The following is a 14189-nucleotide window of genomic DNA, read 5'->3' as shown; positions in this document are numbered from 1 at the left end:
GTCATAAAGCAAGTCTCAACAAATACAAGAAAATTTAAATAACCGCCTTCATCTTACCAGACCTCTACAGATTAAAACTGGATTTCAACAACAAAAGAACAACAGAAAGCCTACAAATTCATGGAAACTGAACAACTCTCTACTGAAAAACCACTGGGTCAAGGAAGAAATAAGAAAGAAATTAACTGGAAGGTTCGTGGAGGAGGAGGAAGAGGCGGCCAGAGACCGTTACTCCGCACTGGGCCGGAATCCGTGTCCATCGGTCCTCCTGAACCCGTGCAGACGTCGCCAAGGTTGCCATGCCTGAGAACGTAGCTCCCAGAAGCGGGGCGCCCGCCGCGGGGCAGGGCAGCCGCGGGAAAGGCGCCTACCAGGACAGCGACAAGCCGGTCCAGATCCGCTTCAGCAACATTTCCGCCGCCAAAGCAGTTGCTGATGCCATTAGGACAAGCCTTGGACCCGAAGGAATGGACAAAATGATTCAAGATGGAAAAGGTGGTGTGACCATTACAAATGATGGTACCACCATTCTGAAACAAATGCAAGTATTGCACCCAGCAGCCAGAATGCTGATGGAGCTATCTAAAAGCTCAAGACATAGAAGCAGGGGATGGGACCACATCGGTTGTCATCATTGCTGGCTGTCTCTTAGACTCCTGTACCAAGCTTCTGCAGAAAGGTATACATCCAACCATCATTTCTGAGTCATTCCAAAAAGCTTTGGAAAGGGGTCTTGAAATCCTTAATGACATGTCTCGACCTGTGCAACTGAGCGACAGAGAAACCTTACTAAATAGCGTGACCACTTCATTGAATTCAAAGGTTGTCTCTCAGTATTCAAGTTTACTCTCTCCAATGAGTGTCAATGCGGTGATGAAAGTGATTGACCCAGCCACAGCTACCAGTGTAGATCTTAGAGATATTAAAATAGTGGAGAAGCTTGGTGGGACAATAGATGACTGTGAGCTGGTAGAAGGGCTCGTTCTCACCCAGAAAGTGGCAAATTCTGGCATCTCAAGAGTGGAGAAGGCCAAGACTGGGCTTATTCAGTTTTGCTTATCTGCTCCTAAAACAGATATGGATAATCAGATAGTAGTGTCTGACTATGCCCAGATGGATCGAGTGCTCTGAGAAGAGAGAGCCTATATTTTAAATTTGGTGAAGCAGATTAAGAAAACAGGATGCAATGTCCTGCTCATACAGAAGTCTATCCTAAGAGATGCGCTTAGTAATCTTGCATTACATTTTCTGAATAAGATGAAGATTATGGTGGTTAAGGACATTGAAAGAGAAGACACTGAGTTCATTTGTAAGACAATTGGAACCAAACCAGTTGCTCATATTGACCAGTTCACTGCTGACATGCTGGGTTCTGCTGAATTAGCAGAGGAAGTCAATTTAAATGGTTCTGGAAAACTGTTCAAGATAACAGGTTGTGCAAGCCCAGGCAAAACAGTTACAATTGTCGTGCGTGGTTCTAACAAACTGGTGATTGAAGAAGCTGAGCGCTCCATTCATGATGCTCTCTGTGTTATTCGCTGCCTAGTTAAAAGAGAGAGAGAGAGAGAGAGAGAGAGAGAGAGAGAGAGAGAGAGAGAGAGAAGCTCTTATTGCAGGAGGTGGTGCTCCAGAAATAGAGTTGGCCCTGAGACTGATTGAGTACTCACGAACACTGAGTGGTATGGAATCCTACTGTATTCATGCTTTCGCAGATGCCATGGAAGTCATTCCATCTACACTAGCTGAAAATGCTGGCCTGAATCCCATTTCTATGGTAATGGAACTAAGAAACAGGCATGCCCAAGGAGAAAAAACTATAGGCATTAATGTCTGAAAGGGTGGAATTTCCAACATTTTGGAGGAAATGGTTGTCTAGCCTCTGTTGGTATCAGTCAGTGCTTTGACCCTAACAACTGAAACCATCTGGAGCATTCTGAAAATAGATGATGTGGTAAATACTCGATAATCTGGATGAGGCTGACCAACTGGCACAATATGGACAGAGTACCGTGGCTAAAATGGAGATGGTCCTCTTGGTGTTCCTTGTCTGAAAGCTTGCTTCATCAGAGTTTTTGGACATTGTCTCCCAGTTGGCATTTCTTTGAAATTATATTGAAACAATTTAATGAAAATATTAAATATTTGGTTTCAAACTGCAAAAAAGAAAGAAAGAGGCCGGGCGGTAGTGGCGCACGCCTTTAATCCCAGCACTCGGGAGGCAGAGCCAGGTGGATCTCTGTGAGTTTGAGGCCAGCCTGGACTACCAAGTGAGTCCCAGGAAAGGTGCAAAGCTACACAGAGAAACCCTGTCTCGAAAAAAAAACAAAAAAAAAAGAAAGAAAAGAAAGAAAGAAAGAAATTAAAGACTTCCTAGAATTCAATGAAAATGGATGTAAAACAGACCCAAACTTATGAGACACAATGAAAGCAGTGCTAAGAGGAAAGTCCATAGCACTAAGTGCCTTCATAAAAAAAGGTAGAGAGATCTCATACTAGCAACTTAATAGCACACCTGAAAGTTCTAGAACGAAATGAAGCAAACACACCCAAGAAGAGTAGACAACAGGAAATAATCAAACTGAGGGCTGAAATCAATAACATAGAAACAAAGAGAGCAATACAAAGACTCAATGAAACAAAGAGTTGGTTCTTTGAGAAAATCAACAACATGGACAAACCATTATCCAAACTAACCAAAAGGCAAAGAGAGAATATCCAAATTAACAAAATCAGAAACAAAAAAGGGGATATAACAACAGACAACGAGGAAATCCAAAGAATCATTATGTCATATTTCAAAAACCTATAATCCACAAAAATGGAAAATCTAAAAGAAATGGACAAATTTCTTGATAGATACTTTTTACCAAAGTTAAATCAAGATCAGATGAACAATTTAAATAGACCTATAACCCCTGAGGAAATAGAAGCAGTCATTAAAAATCTTCCAACCAAAAAACATCCAGGGCCAGATGGTTTCACCACAGAATTCTACCAAAATTTCAAAGAAAAACTAATACCAATACTTCTCAAATTATTCCACAAAATAGAAACTGAAGGAGAATCGCCAAATTCATTGTATGAAGCCATAGTCACCATGATACTCAAACCACACAAAGACTCAACAAAGAAAGAGAATTACAGACCAATTTCCCTCATGAACATAGATGCAAAAATACTCAATAAAATACTTGAAAACTGAATCCAAGAATACATCAAAAGGATCAACCACCATAATCAAGTAGGCTTCATTTCAAAGATGCAGGGTTGGTTCAACATATGAAAATTTGTCAATGTAATACACCATATAAACAAATGGAAAGGGAAAAAACCTCATGATCATCTCATTAGCTGTTTAAAAAGCCTTTGACAAAATCCAACACCCCTTCATGATTAAGGTCTTAGAGAGATCAGGGATACAAAGTACATACCTAAACATAATGAAAGCAATATACAGCAAACCAACAGCCAACATCAAATTAAATTTGAGAGAAACTCAAAGCAATTCCACTAAAATTAGGAACAAAACAAGGCTCTTCACTGTCTCCATATCTACTCAATATAATACTGGAAGTTCTTGCTAGAGCAATAAGACAACTAAAGGAGATCAAGGGGATACAAATTGGAAAGGAAGAAGTCAACATATTGCTATTTGCAGATGATATGGGGCCACAAAAATTCTACCAGGGAACTCATACAACTGATAAACACCTTCCGAGAAGTGGCTGTATACAAGATTAACTCAAAAAAAAAAAAGTAGCCCTCCCATGTACAAATGATAAATGGGCAGAGAAAGAAATCAGAGAAACAACACCCTTCACAATAGCCGCAAATAATATAAAAATATCTTGGTGTAACTCTAACCAAGCAAGTAAAAGACCTGTATGACTAGAACTTCAGTCTTTGAAGAACAAAACTGGAGAAGATATCAAAGATGGAAAGATCTCCCATGATCATGGATGGGAAGGATTAACACAGTAAAAATGGCCATCTTGCCAAAAACAATCTACAGTCAACACAATCCTCATCAAAATCCTAACACAATTCTTTACAGATTTTGTAAGAACAATACTTGGGGCTGGAGAGATGGCTTAGCTGTTAAGAGCACTGGCTGCTCTTCCAAAGGACCTGGGTTCAATTCCCAGCACCCACAAGGTAGCTCACAACTGTCTGTAACTCCAGTTACAGGGGATCTGACACCTTTATATAGAGTATATACTGGCAAAACACCAGTGTGCATTAAATAAATAAATAAATCTTTAAAAAAAGAAAGGCTCTTCCTGTAAGCAGCCTAAGGTGACCTGTGAAGATGGTTAGCTACTTTCTTGACCCAGAAAACCCTACAAAAGTATGCAAATCAAGAGGTTCAAATCTCCTGGTTCACATTAAGAACACCCATGAAACTGCCCAGACCATCAAGGGTATGCATATGCGAAAAGCCACCAAATATCTGAGAGATGTCACTTTAAAGAAGCAATGTGTGTCTTTCCGGTGGCATAATGGTGGAGTTGGTAGGTGCACCCAGGCCAAACAGTGGGGCTGAACACATGATCGGTGGTCAAAAAAAGAGTGCCAAATTTTTGCTGCACATACTTGAAAACACAGAGAGCGATGCTGAACTGAAGGGTTTAGATGCAGATTCTCCAGTCATTGAACACGCCCAGGTGAACAAAGCAGCTTAGATGTGCTGATGAACTTACAGAGCTCTTGCCTGGATTAACCCATACATGAGCTCCCCTGCCACATGGAGATGATCCTCACTGAAAGGAACAAAGTGTTCCAAAGCCAGAAGAGGGGGTTGCGCAGAAGAAAAAGACATCCCAGAAGAAACTGAAGAAACAAAAACTTATGGCATGGAAATAAATTCAGCATAAAATAAATGCAAATAAAAGTTAAAAAAAAAAAGAAAGAAAAAGAAAAAAAGAATAACTAAAACAATCCTGTATACTCAAAGAACTTCTGGAGGTATCACTATCCCTGATTTCAAGCTCTATTACAGAAAGCAATAGTAATTAAAAAAAAAAAAACTCATGGTATTGACATAAAAATAGACATGTGGTCAATGGAATCAAATCAAAGACCCAGACATAAATCCACACACCTGATTTTTGACAAAGAAACCAAAATTATACAATGGAAAAAAGAAAGCATCTTTAACAAATGGGGCTGGTCTAATTGGATGTCAGCATGCAGAAGAATGCAAATAGATCTATATTGTCTTAATTAGGATTTCTACTGCAGTGAAAAGACACCATGGCCATGGCAATTCTTATTAAGGAAAACATTTAATTGGGGTGGCTCACTTACAGTTCAGAGATTTAGTCCATTATTATCATGGCAGGAAGCAAGGCAGCATGCAGGCAGACATGGTGCTGGAGGAGCTGAGAGTTCTTACATCTTGGTCCACAGGCAACAGAAAGGACTCTGAGGTTCACACTGAGTATAGCTTAAGCAAAGGAGACCTCAAAGCCCACCCCCACAATGACACACTTCCTCCAATAAGGCCACACCTCCTAATAGTGTCACTCCCTATGAGCTTATGGGAGCCAATTACATTCAAACTACCACACATAAAACTCAAGTCCAAGTGGATAAAAGACCTCAATATAAATCCAGATACACTGAACCTGACAGAAGAGAAAGTGGGAAATAGCCTTGAATTCACTGGCTCAGGAGACAACTTCCTGAACAGAACACAAATTGTGCAGGCACTAAGATCAACAATTAATAAGGGGGACCTCATGAAACTGAGAAGCATCTATATGACAAAGGATGCCATCCTCTGAACAAACTGGCAGCCTACAGATAGGAAAAGATTTTTACCAATGACACATCCAATAGAGGGCTAATATCCAAAATATATAAAGAACTCAAAAAATTAGAGATCAAGAAAACAACCCAATTGAAAGATGGAGCACAGATCTATCTAAACAGATAATTCTCAATAGTGAAACTCAAATGGCTAAGAAACACTTAAAGAAATATTCAGCATACTTAGTTATTTGAGAAATACAAATTAAAACTGCTTTGTTATTTCATCTTACACCTCTTAGAACGGCTAAGATCAATAAAATGTGACAGCTCATGCTGGTGAGGGTATGGAATAAGGGGGACACTCCTCCACTCCTGGTGGGAGTGAAAACTTGTACAGCCACTGTGGAAATCAGTGTGGTAGTTCCTCAGGAAGATGGGAATCAACATACCTTAAGATCCAACTATACCACTCTTGGGTATGTACCCAAAGGCTGCTTCATCCTACCACAGAGAAGTGTGCTCCATCAGGTTCATTGCTACTCTATTCATAATAGCCAGAAATTGGAAACAACCTAGATGTCCCTCAGCAGAAGAATGAATAGAGAAAATATGATACATTTACACAATAGAGCGTTACTCAAACATTAAACAAAAAATAATAAAATCATGAAATTCACAGGTAAATACATGGAACTAGAAAAAAAAATCATCCTGAGTAAGAGATCCCCAGCCCAGAAAGACAGATAGGGTATGTGTTCAATTATATGTGGATATTAGCTGTTAAGTCAATGATAACCAAGCTACAATCCATAGACCCACAGAGGTAAGGTGTAGAGTAAGGGACTGGGGGGAGGATAGATAGACCTCATTAAGAAAGAGAAAAAAAATAAGATGGGGGCTGGAATGAGAGGATCAAGAGGGGCAGGGGAGGGGGGATGAGGGAGGGGATATTGGGAGAGACAACTAAAATTAAGGGACATTTAAGGGATAGAATGGAAACCTAATACAGCTATATGTATATGAAGGCAATCTAAATGAAAACAAAATAATAGGAGAAACAGAGCCCCACCTGGACATCTTTTGTCATCAACTGAAGCTTCCAGTACTAGCATTGGGTTACATCTAATTGAGTTTTTGGCCAAAGGAATCCCATGGGAACTCCCAAACAACCCAGACTATTGTCAAGACTATAGGTCCTATATAATGAAGGAACTACTGACTTAGGGTAACTTTCAACAATATGCCAAATTATTCAAATTATTTTCACAGTGACTTTTGTGTTTCTGATTCTTGGTGCATACCACAACACAAGCCCAACACTTCACTCCAAAGCAGTTTGGTGAGGTCCTTTTCAACCATCTCATGGATTCAAAAGTTCCATTCGATCAGATCTCATAACATGGTCAGAACCAAAAGGTCCCAATATTTCCTTTTAATAATATAGATGAAAGACTTGTACAAACCACAGTTTCTGGTAAAGAATTCCAATTCCAAGGTGATTCTCCACCTTCACGTTCAATGTTGTAGAAAAGATTCACACCTCAGCTAGGTGTTGGGGAAAGGTAAGTTCTAAGATCCTTTTGAATACAACAACCTTTTAATGTCTCCTCTCAAACTTTAAGTTCTAACACATCTGTGCATTAGGATTCACTGGTTAAGCAAATTAAAGGTCTTGCTCATACACCTTCCTAGAAAACTCTGTGAACAGAGGTAGAGGTGCCATTAAGCATTGCACTGAAGGAGCCTAAACAGCTAAATCTGGAGCGCATAAGGCTTATTCACCCTTTTACATAAAGGTTCAGATGCTGGAGAGATGGCTCAGTGGTTAAGAGCACTGGCTACTCTTTCATAGGTCCTGAGTTCAATTCCCAACATTCAAATAGCAGGTCACACCTGTCTGTAACTGTAGTCCCATGGGATCCAATTCCTTCTTCTGGTAAATGTATGCGCAGGCAAAATGCCCATACACATAAATAAATAAATTTTATATAAAGGTCCAGGTATTCTGAATCCTACTTCCACACTGATTCTGTTTCCATGTTTAATAAAATTAAGTCTTTTGTTCCCAAACAAGCAGCACGCTCTATCCCTTACCCTAGATTTTCTTTCATCAGATGAAGAGAGACTATCTCACCTAGATCTGCACAAAGCCACAGTAACACTCGGAGAAGCTACCCAACACCTACACACACACACACACACACACACACACACACACACACATATACACATATACACACACATGCGTACACATACTCCTACACACACACACACACACACACACACACACACACACACATACACACACACACACACACACACACTTCAAAGCTAAGATGTTCCTTTATTTAAAACGAAAGAAGGAGGGTGCGGGAAAGGAAGAAAAAGAGGGGAAACGAAGAGAGGAGGAAGGGGAAGACCGGGAAGCTTGATGGGCGTGGTCTGAGGGAGGGGAGAGGTCAATGTCCTTTCCACCCAGCCCGCCATTCCCTGCACAGTGAAAACAAGCTCACTTGTGATTGGTGCCTAGAGGTACACGCCCAGAACTCCTCCTAGCCTGTGGCTGAAGAAAAACAGGGAGAGGGGAGAGGTCGCAAAAACGCCTGGCTGGGAGTATATGCAAACTAAATCAAACGTATTGTTCAAAATTTACAGTGGGTCATCTCTTCTTTTTCTTATTTCTTTTCAATATCGAATGAAGGGCTGACCAGCAAGGTCAAACTCCCCTTATTAATGAGGCATTGCTGGGGCTCTGTCCCATTAGGGCGCTCAGAACGGTGCATTTACTGCAATTTGCAGCACTTAATAGAGAAAGGTCAGAGCGGGTCACGTTCAATTTCCACTTGGCAGAGGGAGGGAAAATGGAAGCAATTCATTTGCACAAATTTGAATAATTCTTCTCCGTCTCCTTTTCTTTATCTACTTATGGATAATTCCTGCATCTTACCTCACTCACAATCATTTCAGAGCTGCCAACTGCCAGATTTCTATGAAGGCTGTAATGGAGCTGACAGATTCTATGAATCCAGGTGTCAAAATAAAGCCACCAACCCCTTCCCCCGCCCGCTTCTCACGACAGGGAATAGGAGTTGCCTCTTGTGGGCTCTTAAACTTATCATAAATGTATCAAGATTGCTGTGGGCCATGAAACAGCTGTAGACAATTAATCTTTCCACAATTCTTCGGCATAAGAATTGCTTTCCCCCCGCAAAGTAACATCTGCCGTGCCGAGGTGATTATTCACGGCCGATGGGCGCCACCACAGTTTTATGCATAGAGCCATCAGTGGCAATGAAGCAAAATTTATAGTTTTCCCTGGTTCAGTAAAAATAACATTTCAGCTGCATTAAAACATCATCCATCAGCATTGTCCCAGAGCCCAGAGCCCCATCTCATCCACAGAAATTAAAAAGTATTCATTTTAATGCTAACTTCTGAAGCTCGCAATGCCACGATTGCCTCTGGGGTGGGGCGCGGTCGTGGTGGAAGACGGAGGGAGAGGTGGTTATAAAGCACGGGTAAACGGAACAGCAAATGTGTACTACCTCCCGAGGTAGCCCAGATTACTGGACTGTGGGTCTTATCTATTCATAGCCTCTGAATGCTTAATCAAAAATCCTCCCATCAAACTGAACAACTAAGAAAGAAAGTTATTTCACACAAACAATATAATTCCTTGCTTCAGGGGAGAGCATCAACAACGCCAGGCAACCGCTGCCTTTTCCAAACGCAGAAGGCATTTTGCTTCTTTGAAACAATTGTTTAAACTTGGCTTGTGGGGTGAACACCCTTCCCCCGCCGCCCCCCCCCCGGGAGGAGGGGCAGTCAGCATTTGCTCTTGAACCTCACTCAGCTTTATGGTAAAGGACTTGGCAGTTCCCTCTCAAAAATGAAAGAGACACCTGTACTTTGGATCTCAACTTAGAGGGCCCATTGAGTTTGACACCTCACCTGGCAATCAGAGCTCACCATCCTTGAGTAAAAAAATATCAGAAGTTCAAGGTTAACCTGGGACCAGTGAGACCCTGCCTCAAAAAAGCCACAAACAAAAAATAAATAAAAATAAATAAAACGAGTTGTAGAATCAGAGTCATGGATATTTAAACAGAGTAAAATCAAAGAGAAAGAAGCCATGAGGTCAGTGGATCTACTCCAGCCTTTATACACAGTGAAGGTCTCCAAATTTAGCAATTTGCAAATAAAATACAAATGTCATATCCACACTCATACCCGCACATTTAACTCACCCACTCTTCTAATACTGACATTTCTTAAATGTCATGTAATTAGTCTATCTAGTCAACATGTACTTAACAATATGTTTCAAGTCCCATGCCACATGCTACAAATGAACATAAAGACAGAGGTCCTGCTTTTTGGCAGTTTATAGTCCAAGAGAAAATTATACAGACAAATAGAAATATGGTGCTGAGTGATCAAGTAAAATCATGAGCAAGGAGCTAAAGTTGTTTTAAAAACACAGCTCATCTGGGAAGGCTAGAAGAAAGATATCAGTTAAATACAGTTTACAAAAAATAGGCACTTAAATACTTGCCATTTGAGGCATTAGCAATGGTGTCATTACCTCTCAAAACATTACGATTTGAGGTCATGAACAAACTGAACAAATTCAAAAGTCCTCAAGACAGGCTAAGGAGTAATGAGGTAGGAGGTAAGATTTTGGCTAAGAGCTACAGCCAACGTTCCAGTGAGCTGCCTGTAACCAAGGTTTTATAAGGTGTGAGGTTCTATATAAAGGATCTCTCAAAATCAGTGTTTGTCCTTGGCATATTTTCATCCAAAAGTGAAAGCTAATCATTTCTAACTCATTGGAGATTCTCCTAATTTCACAGTCAATGAAATACGGGTTACACGGCAAGCCAGAAGTTGAATTTCTCAAAGGTTAAAGGGCAAATTCAAGTTGCTGTGTCAGTGAATCTCAAACCACAGGATGCTCCATGCTCATCTGCCACGGCAGAATAACCTCAGCATGGGGGTGAGTCCTGACCTGACAGCCCCCCCCCCCAAGGAGAGCACAGATCCTTAGTGCAAGCCTCCATCACAGCAAAGTTCTCTGACACCTTAAATGATCCTTCTCTCTTTGGTGTTCTGATGTTAAAGGGTATATTTTTATATATTTTTAGCGACTTGGTGACCTTCTATGACAGAATGCCTACAAAGCGCTTCAGTTAACTCAAGCTCAATCAGGTTTAAGGGGAGTGGTTTGAATGAGAAATGTCCCCGTAGTCTGGGGCATTTGGACGCTCAGTCCCCAGCCAGTGGCCTGTTTGAGGAGGCTCAGGCTTCATGTGCCCGACATCACCAGGCCTGCTGCCCAATGCCATGTTGTCTCCACCCTTAGGGACTCTAACTTTCTGGAACCGTAAACCAAAACAAGCCCTTCCTGAAGTTGCCCTTGGCCATGAAGTTTTATTACAGCAACAGATATACAGTGTGTGTGTGTGTATGTGTGTGTGTGTGTGTGTGTGTGTGTGTGTGTGTGTTTAGAATGACAGTTTTCAAATACAGTTTTCAAATGTTGTTATGAACCACTTAAAATTTTATATTATTCATGTGTTATATAATATATATGACTCTACAAAGATAGACAGCTGAGTGTTTCCATTGTTCCAGTGTTCACATGCAGAGACATCTGAATATCTATGTTCAGGCCCCATAACATCTTCCCATGGTGCACAGTCTCATCAGCCCTTCCCGAGGCAGGCAAACAGAAGCTCCAGGAAAGAAGTTTCTGGGCCTATACAAGACTTTCAGCTAAAAGCTGACCACACTCAGGGGAGTTCAAGAGATCCCCCCAAACACTGTAGGCTGTTATTGTTGCTTTTTGTTGCCTCCCGGAACTTGAAGGGAAGACCCTCTCGCTGAATACCACACACTTCAGATACAAGACTTGGAGCACTTGAGCAGGAACCGACCTGGAAACTCTGAAGACTAGCTCTTATAGTATCTGTCTTAGTTTGTGTTTCTATTGTTGTGAAGAGACACCATGACCATGGCAACTCTTATAAATGAAAACATTGAGTTGGGGCTGGCTTACAGTTTCAGAGTTTTTAGTCTGTTATCATCATGGTGGGACATGGCAGCGTGCAGGCAGACATGGTGCTGGAGAAGAAACTCAGAGTTCTACATCTTGGTCCACAGGCCCCAGAAGGAAAGCATGTGTCCCACATGGGTGTAGCTTGAGCATAAATGAGACCTCAAAGCCCACCTCCACAGTGGTACACTTCCTCCAACAAGGCCACACCTACGCCATCAAGGCCACACCTCCTAACACTGTCACTTCCTATGGGTCAAGGAGTCTATGGGGACCATCTCTATTCAAACCACCACAGTATCTGAAGGTGTAGTACAAGTTTCCAAGGGAGAAGCGTAGTTTTGTCCAACTGTGATGCCTATGGCACACAACAATGGCCAGCATAACAAGCTATCCCCAGTGATGCAATAGCAGCATTTATATCTTGGGGGTAGCATCAGTCATCTAATTAGACTTAGGGCCCACTCAATAGAGGGAATCCATGCCTGGTACTATAAACCTAGGCAACTCCCTATGACTGGTGAGGTCATGGACCCTTTAAGGAGAACCTACTACTGACTCTTTGCCAAACCAGTATAATTTCTAACTGCATTCTAAATACCTACTTTGTACTAGTCAGCCCTGCTTTGTACTAGTCAGAGTACTTTGTACTAGTCAGCCCCCTTTGTACTAGCCAGCCCCTTTTGTACTAGTCAGCCCCCTTATACTAGTCAACCCTGCTTTGAACTAGTCAATATACTTTGTACTAGTCAACCCTACTTTGTACTAGTCAATGTACTTTGTACTAGTCAGCCCCCTTTGTACTAGTCAGTGTCACTTTGTCAGAGGGTTTTCCATAAGCAACAGGACTTTTCTGGAGAGTAAGACACAGATGTGATTTAACAGGAATAAAAACCTAAGGATGAAAATAGCCAGAAGTTCTGCACAAATTCACATTTCAGGACCCAAGATGGTCACTATCCACAAATTTGAAAAGGCCACTGCAGTAGTCCACAATCACTAACAAACTTCTAAGATATCAAAGAAAAGGACAATTGCTAAACACTGAGTGAGAGCAAGCTTCAATGTTTTAAATGAAATGAAAAAATGGATTCATGATGTATTTTATATGGAATCCTAAAATAAATGTGGATATTCCTGAACATTGGGAAAATGAAAATAAGGTTCTCTCCCAATGAGCTGGCCTTGCCCCCTGTTCAGGAGTATGCAACTGACCAGTGGGGAGAGCCAGAGGTGTGTCCCATGCCCACTTCCCCAGAGTGTTTTCTACAATGCCCCAGGTCTTTGTAGTCCAGATGAAGACATGTGGGCTGCAGGAACTACAATGTGCAGGATCCACAGTTGGCTGCACAGTATTAATTAGTAACAGAAGGGCCCACAGGATGCTGCTGTGCTCAAGTGCCAGGCCAAGAAAGCATTTCTCAACACTGATTTGGGAAGGAAGTCTTTCTCTCCTGATGTTGTTGGTCTACACTGAGATGTGTTAATGCCCAGGGCTGCCAGCCTCATAACCTTTATGTGGATTGAGAGCTGGCTACGGACTGACAGTAAATGTAGGATCATAATAAATGTTAAGTCTAGCTCCCACATTCAATAAACTGCACCACACAAGACAACCTCAAGCTTAACTATGACCAATAAAAGAACTGTTAAAGCCAGGGGTAACCCAACTGTCACTTAGCATTCAATAAACAAGATTCTAGGCACAATTCTAGCAATGTAGTGATCCATTGTCTATTTTTAAAAATTGAAAGTAAAGGCAAACAATTGATAACCAGGCAAAATGATTGGGTGCCAAGAAAGTCAAATTTCAAAACTTTTATTTTGTGTGTATATATAGTACCAAGGGCCTCACGAATACCAGAGAAGTACTCGACCATTGAGCTGTAGCACCACCCCTCAAAACTATTTTTAAAAAACTCAATTTACAAAAATAATAATAATAATAATAATAATAATAATAATAATAATAATAATAATGCCTGGTAGGTCTGTTAGTAGAGCACTTGCCTAATTATGCACAAAGTCCTGAGTTCAATCCTCAGTGTCACATAAACCAGGCAGAGTGGCATAGGCCTGCCATTTGGGCACTGTAGAAGCAGATGGAGCAGAAGTTCAAGTCATCCTTGAATATAAAGAAAGTTTAAAGCCAGCCTGAGCTAAATGAGACCCTGTCTCAAAAACTAAGCCAGGCAGAGTGGCACATGCCTTTTAATCCCAGCACTTGATAGGCAGAGCTCTGTGAGACCAGAACTGTATACACATGAATTCCAGAGCAGCCAGGGTTACACGGTGAAACTCTGTCTCAATAAAAGAAAGAAATAGAAACATTACTAACAAAAGATAGCATTGCTTTGGAAATAACCCGCTTTACACTCCC

The 14189-nt window shown here is 41.3% G+C and overlaps 1 pseudogene; it reads left to right on the top strand.

The window, feature by feature from the left end:
• Window positions 1–264: 264 nt before the first annotated feature.
• On the top strand, window positions 265–2171 carry LOC102927598 (T-complex protein 1 subunit delta-like; annotated as a pseudogene).
• The last annotated feature ends 12018 nt before the right edge of the window (window positions 2172–14189 follow it).

The sequence above is a fragment of the Peromyscus maniculatus genome, chromosome 10 (genome assembly GCF_049852395.1).
Source record: "Peromyscus maniculatus bairdii isolate BWxNUB_F1_BW_parent chromosome 10, HU_Pman_BW_mat_3.1, whole genome shotgun sequence".
Taxonomy (NCBI): Eukaryota; Metazoa; Chordata; class Mammalia; order Rodentia; family Cricetidae; genus Peromyscus; species Peromyscus maniculatus.
Note: the sequence above shows the minus strand (reverse complement) of the source record. Positions and strands in the feature narration are given on the sequence as shown.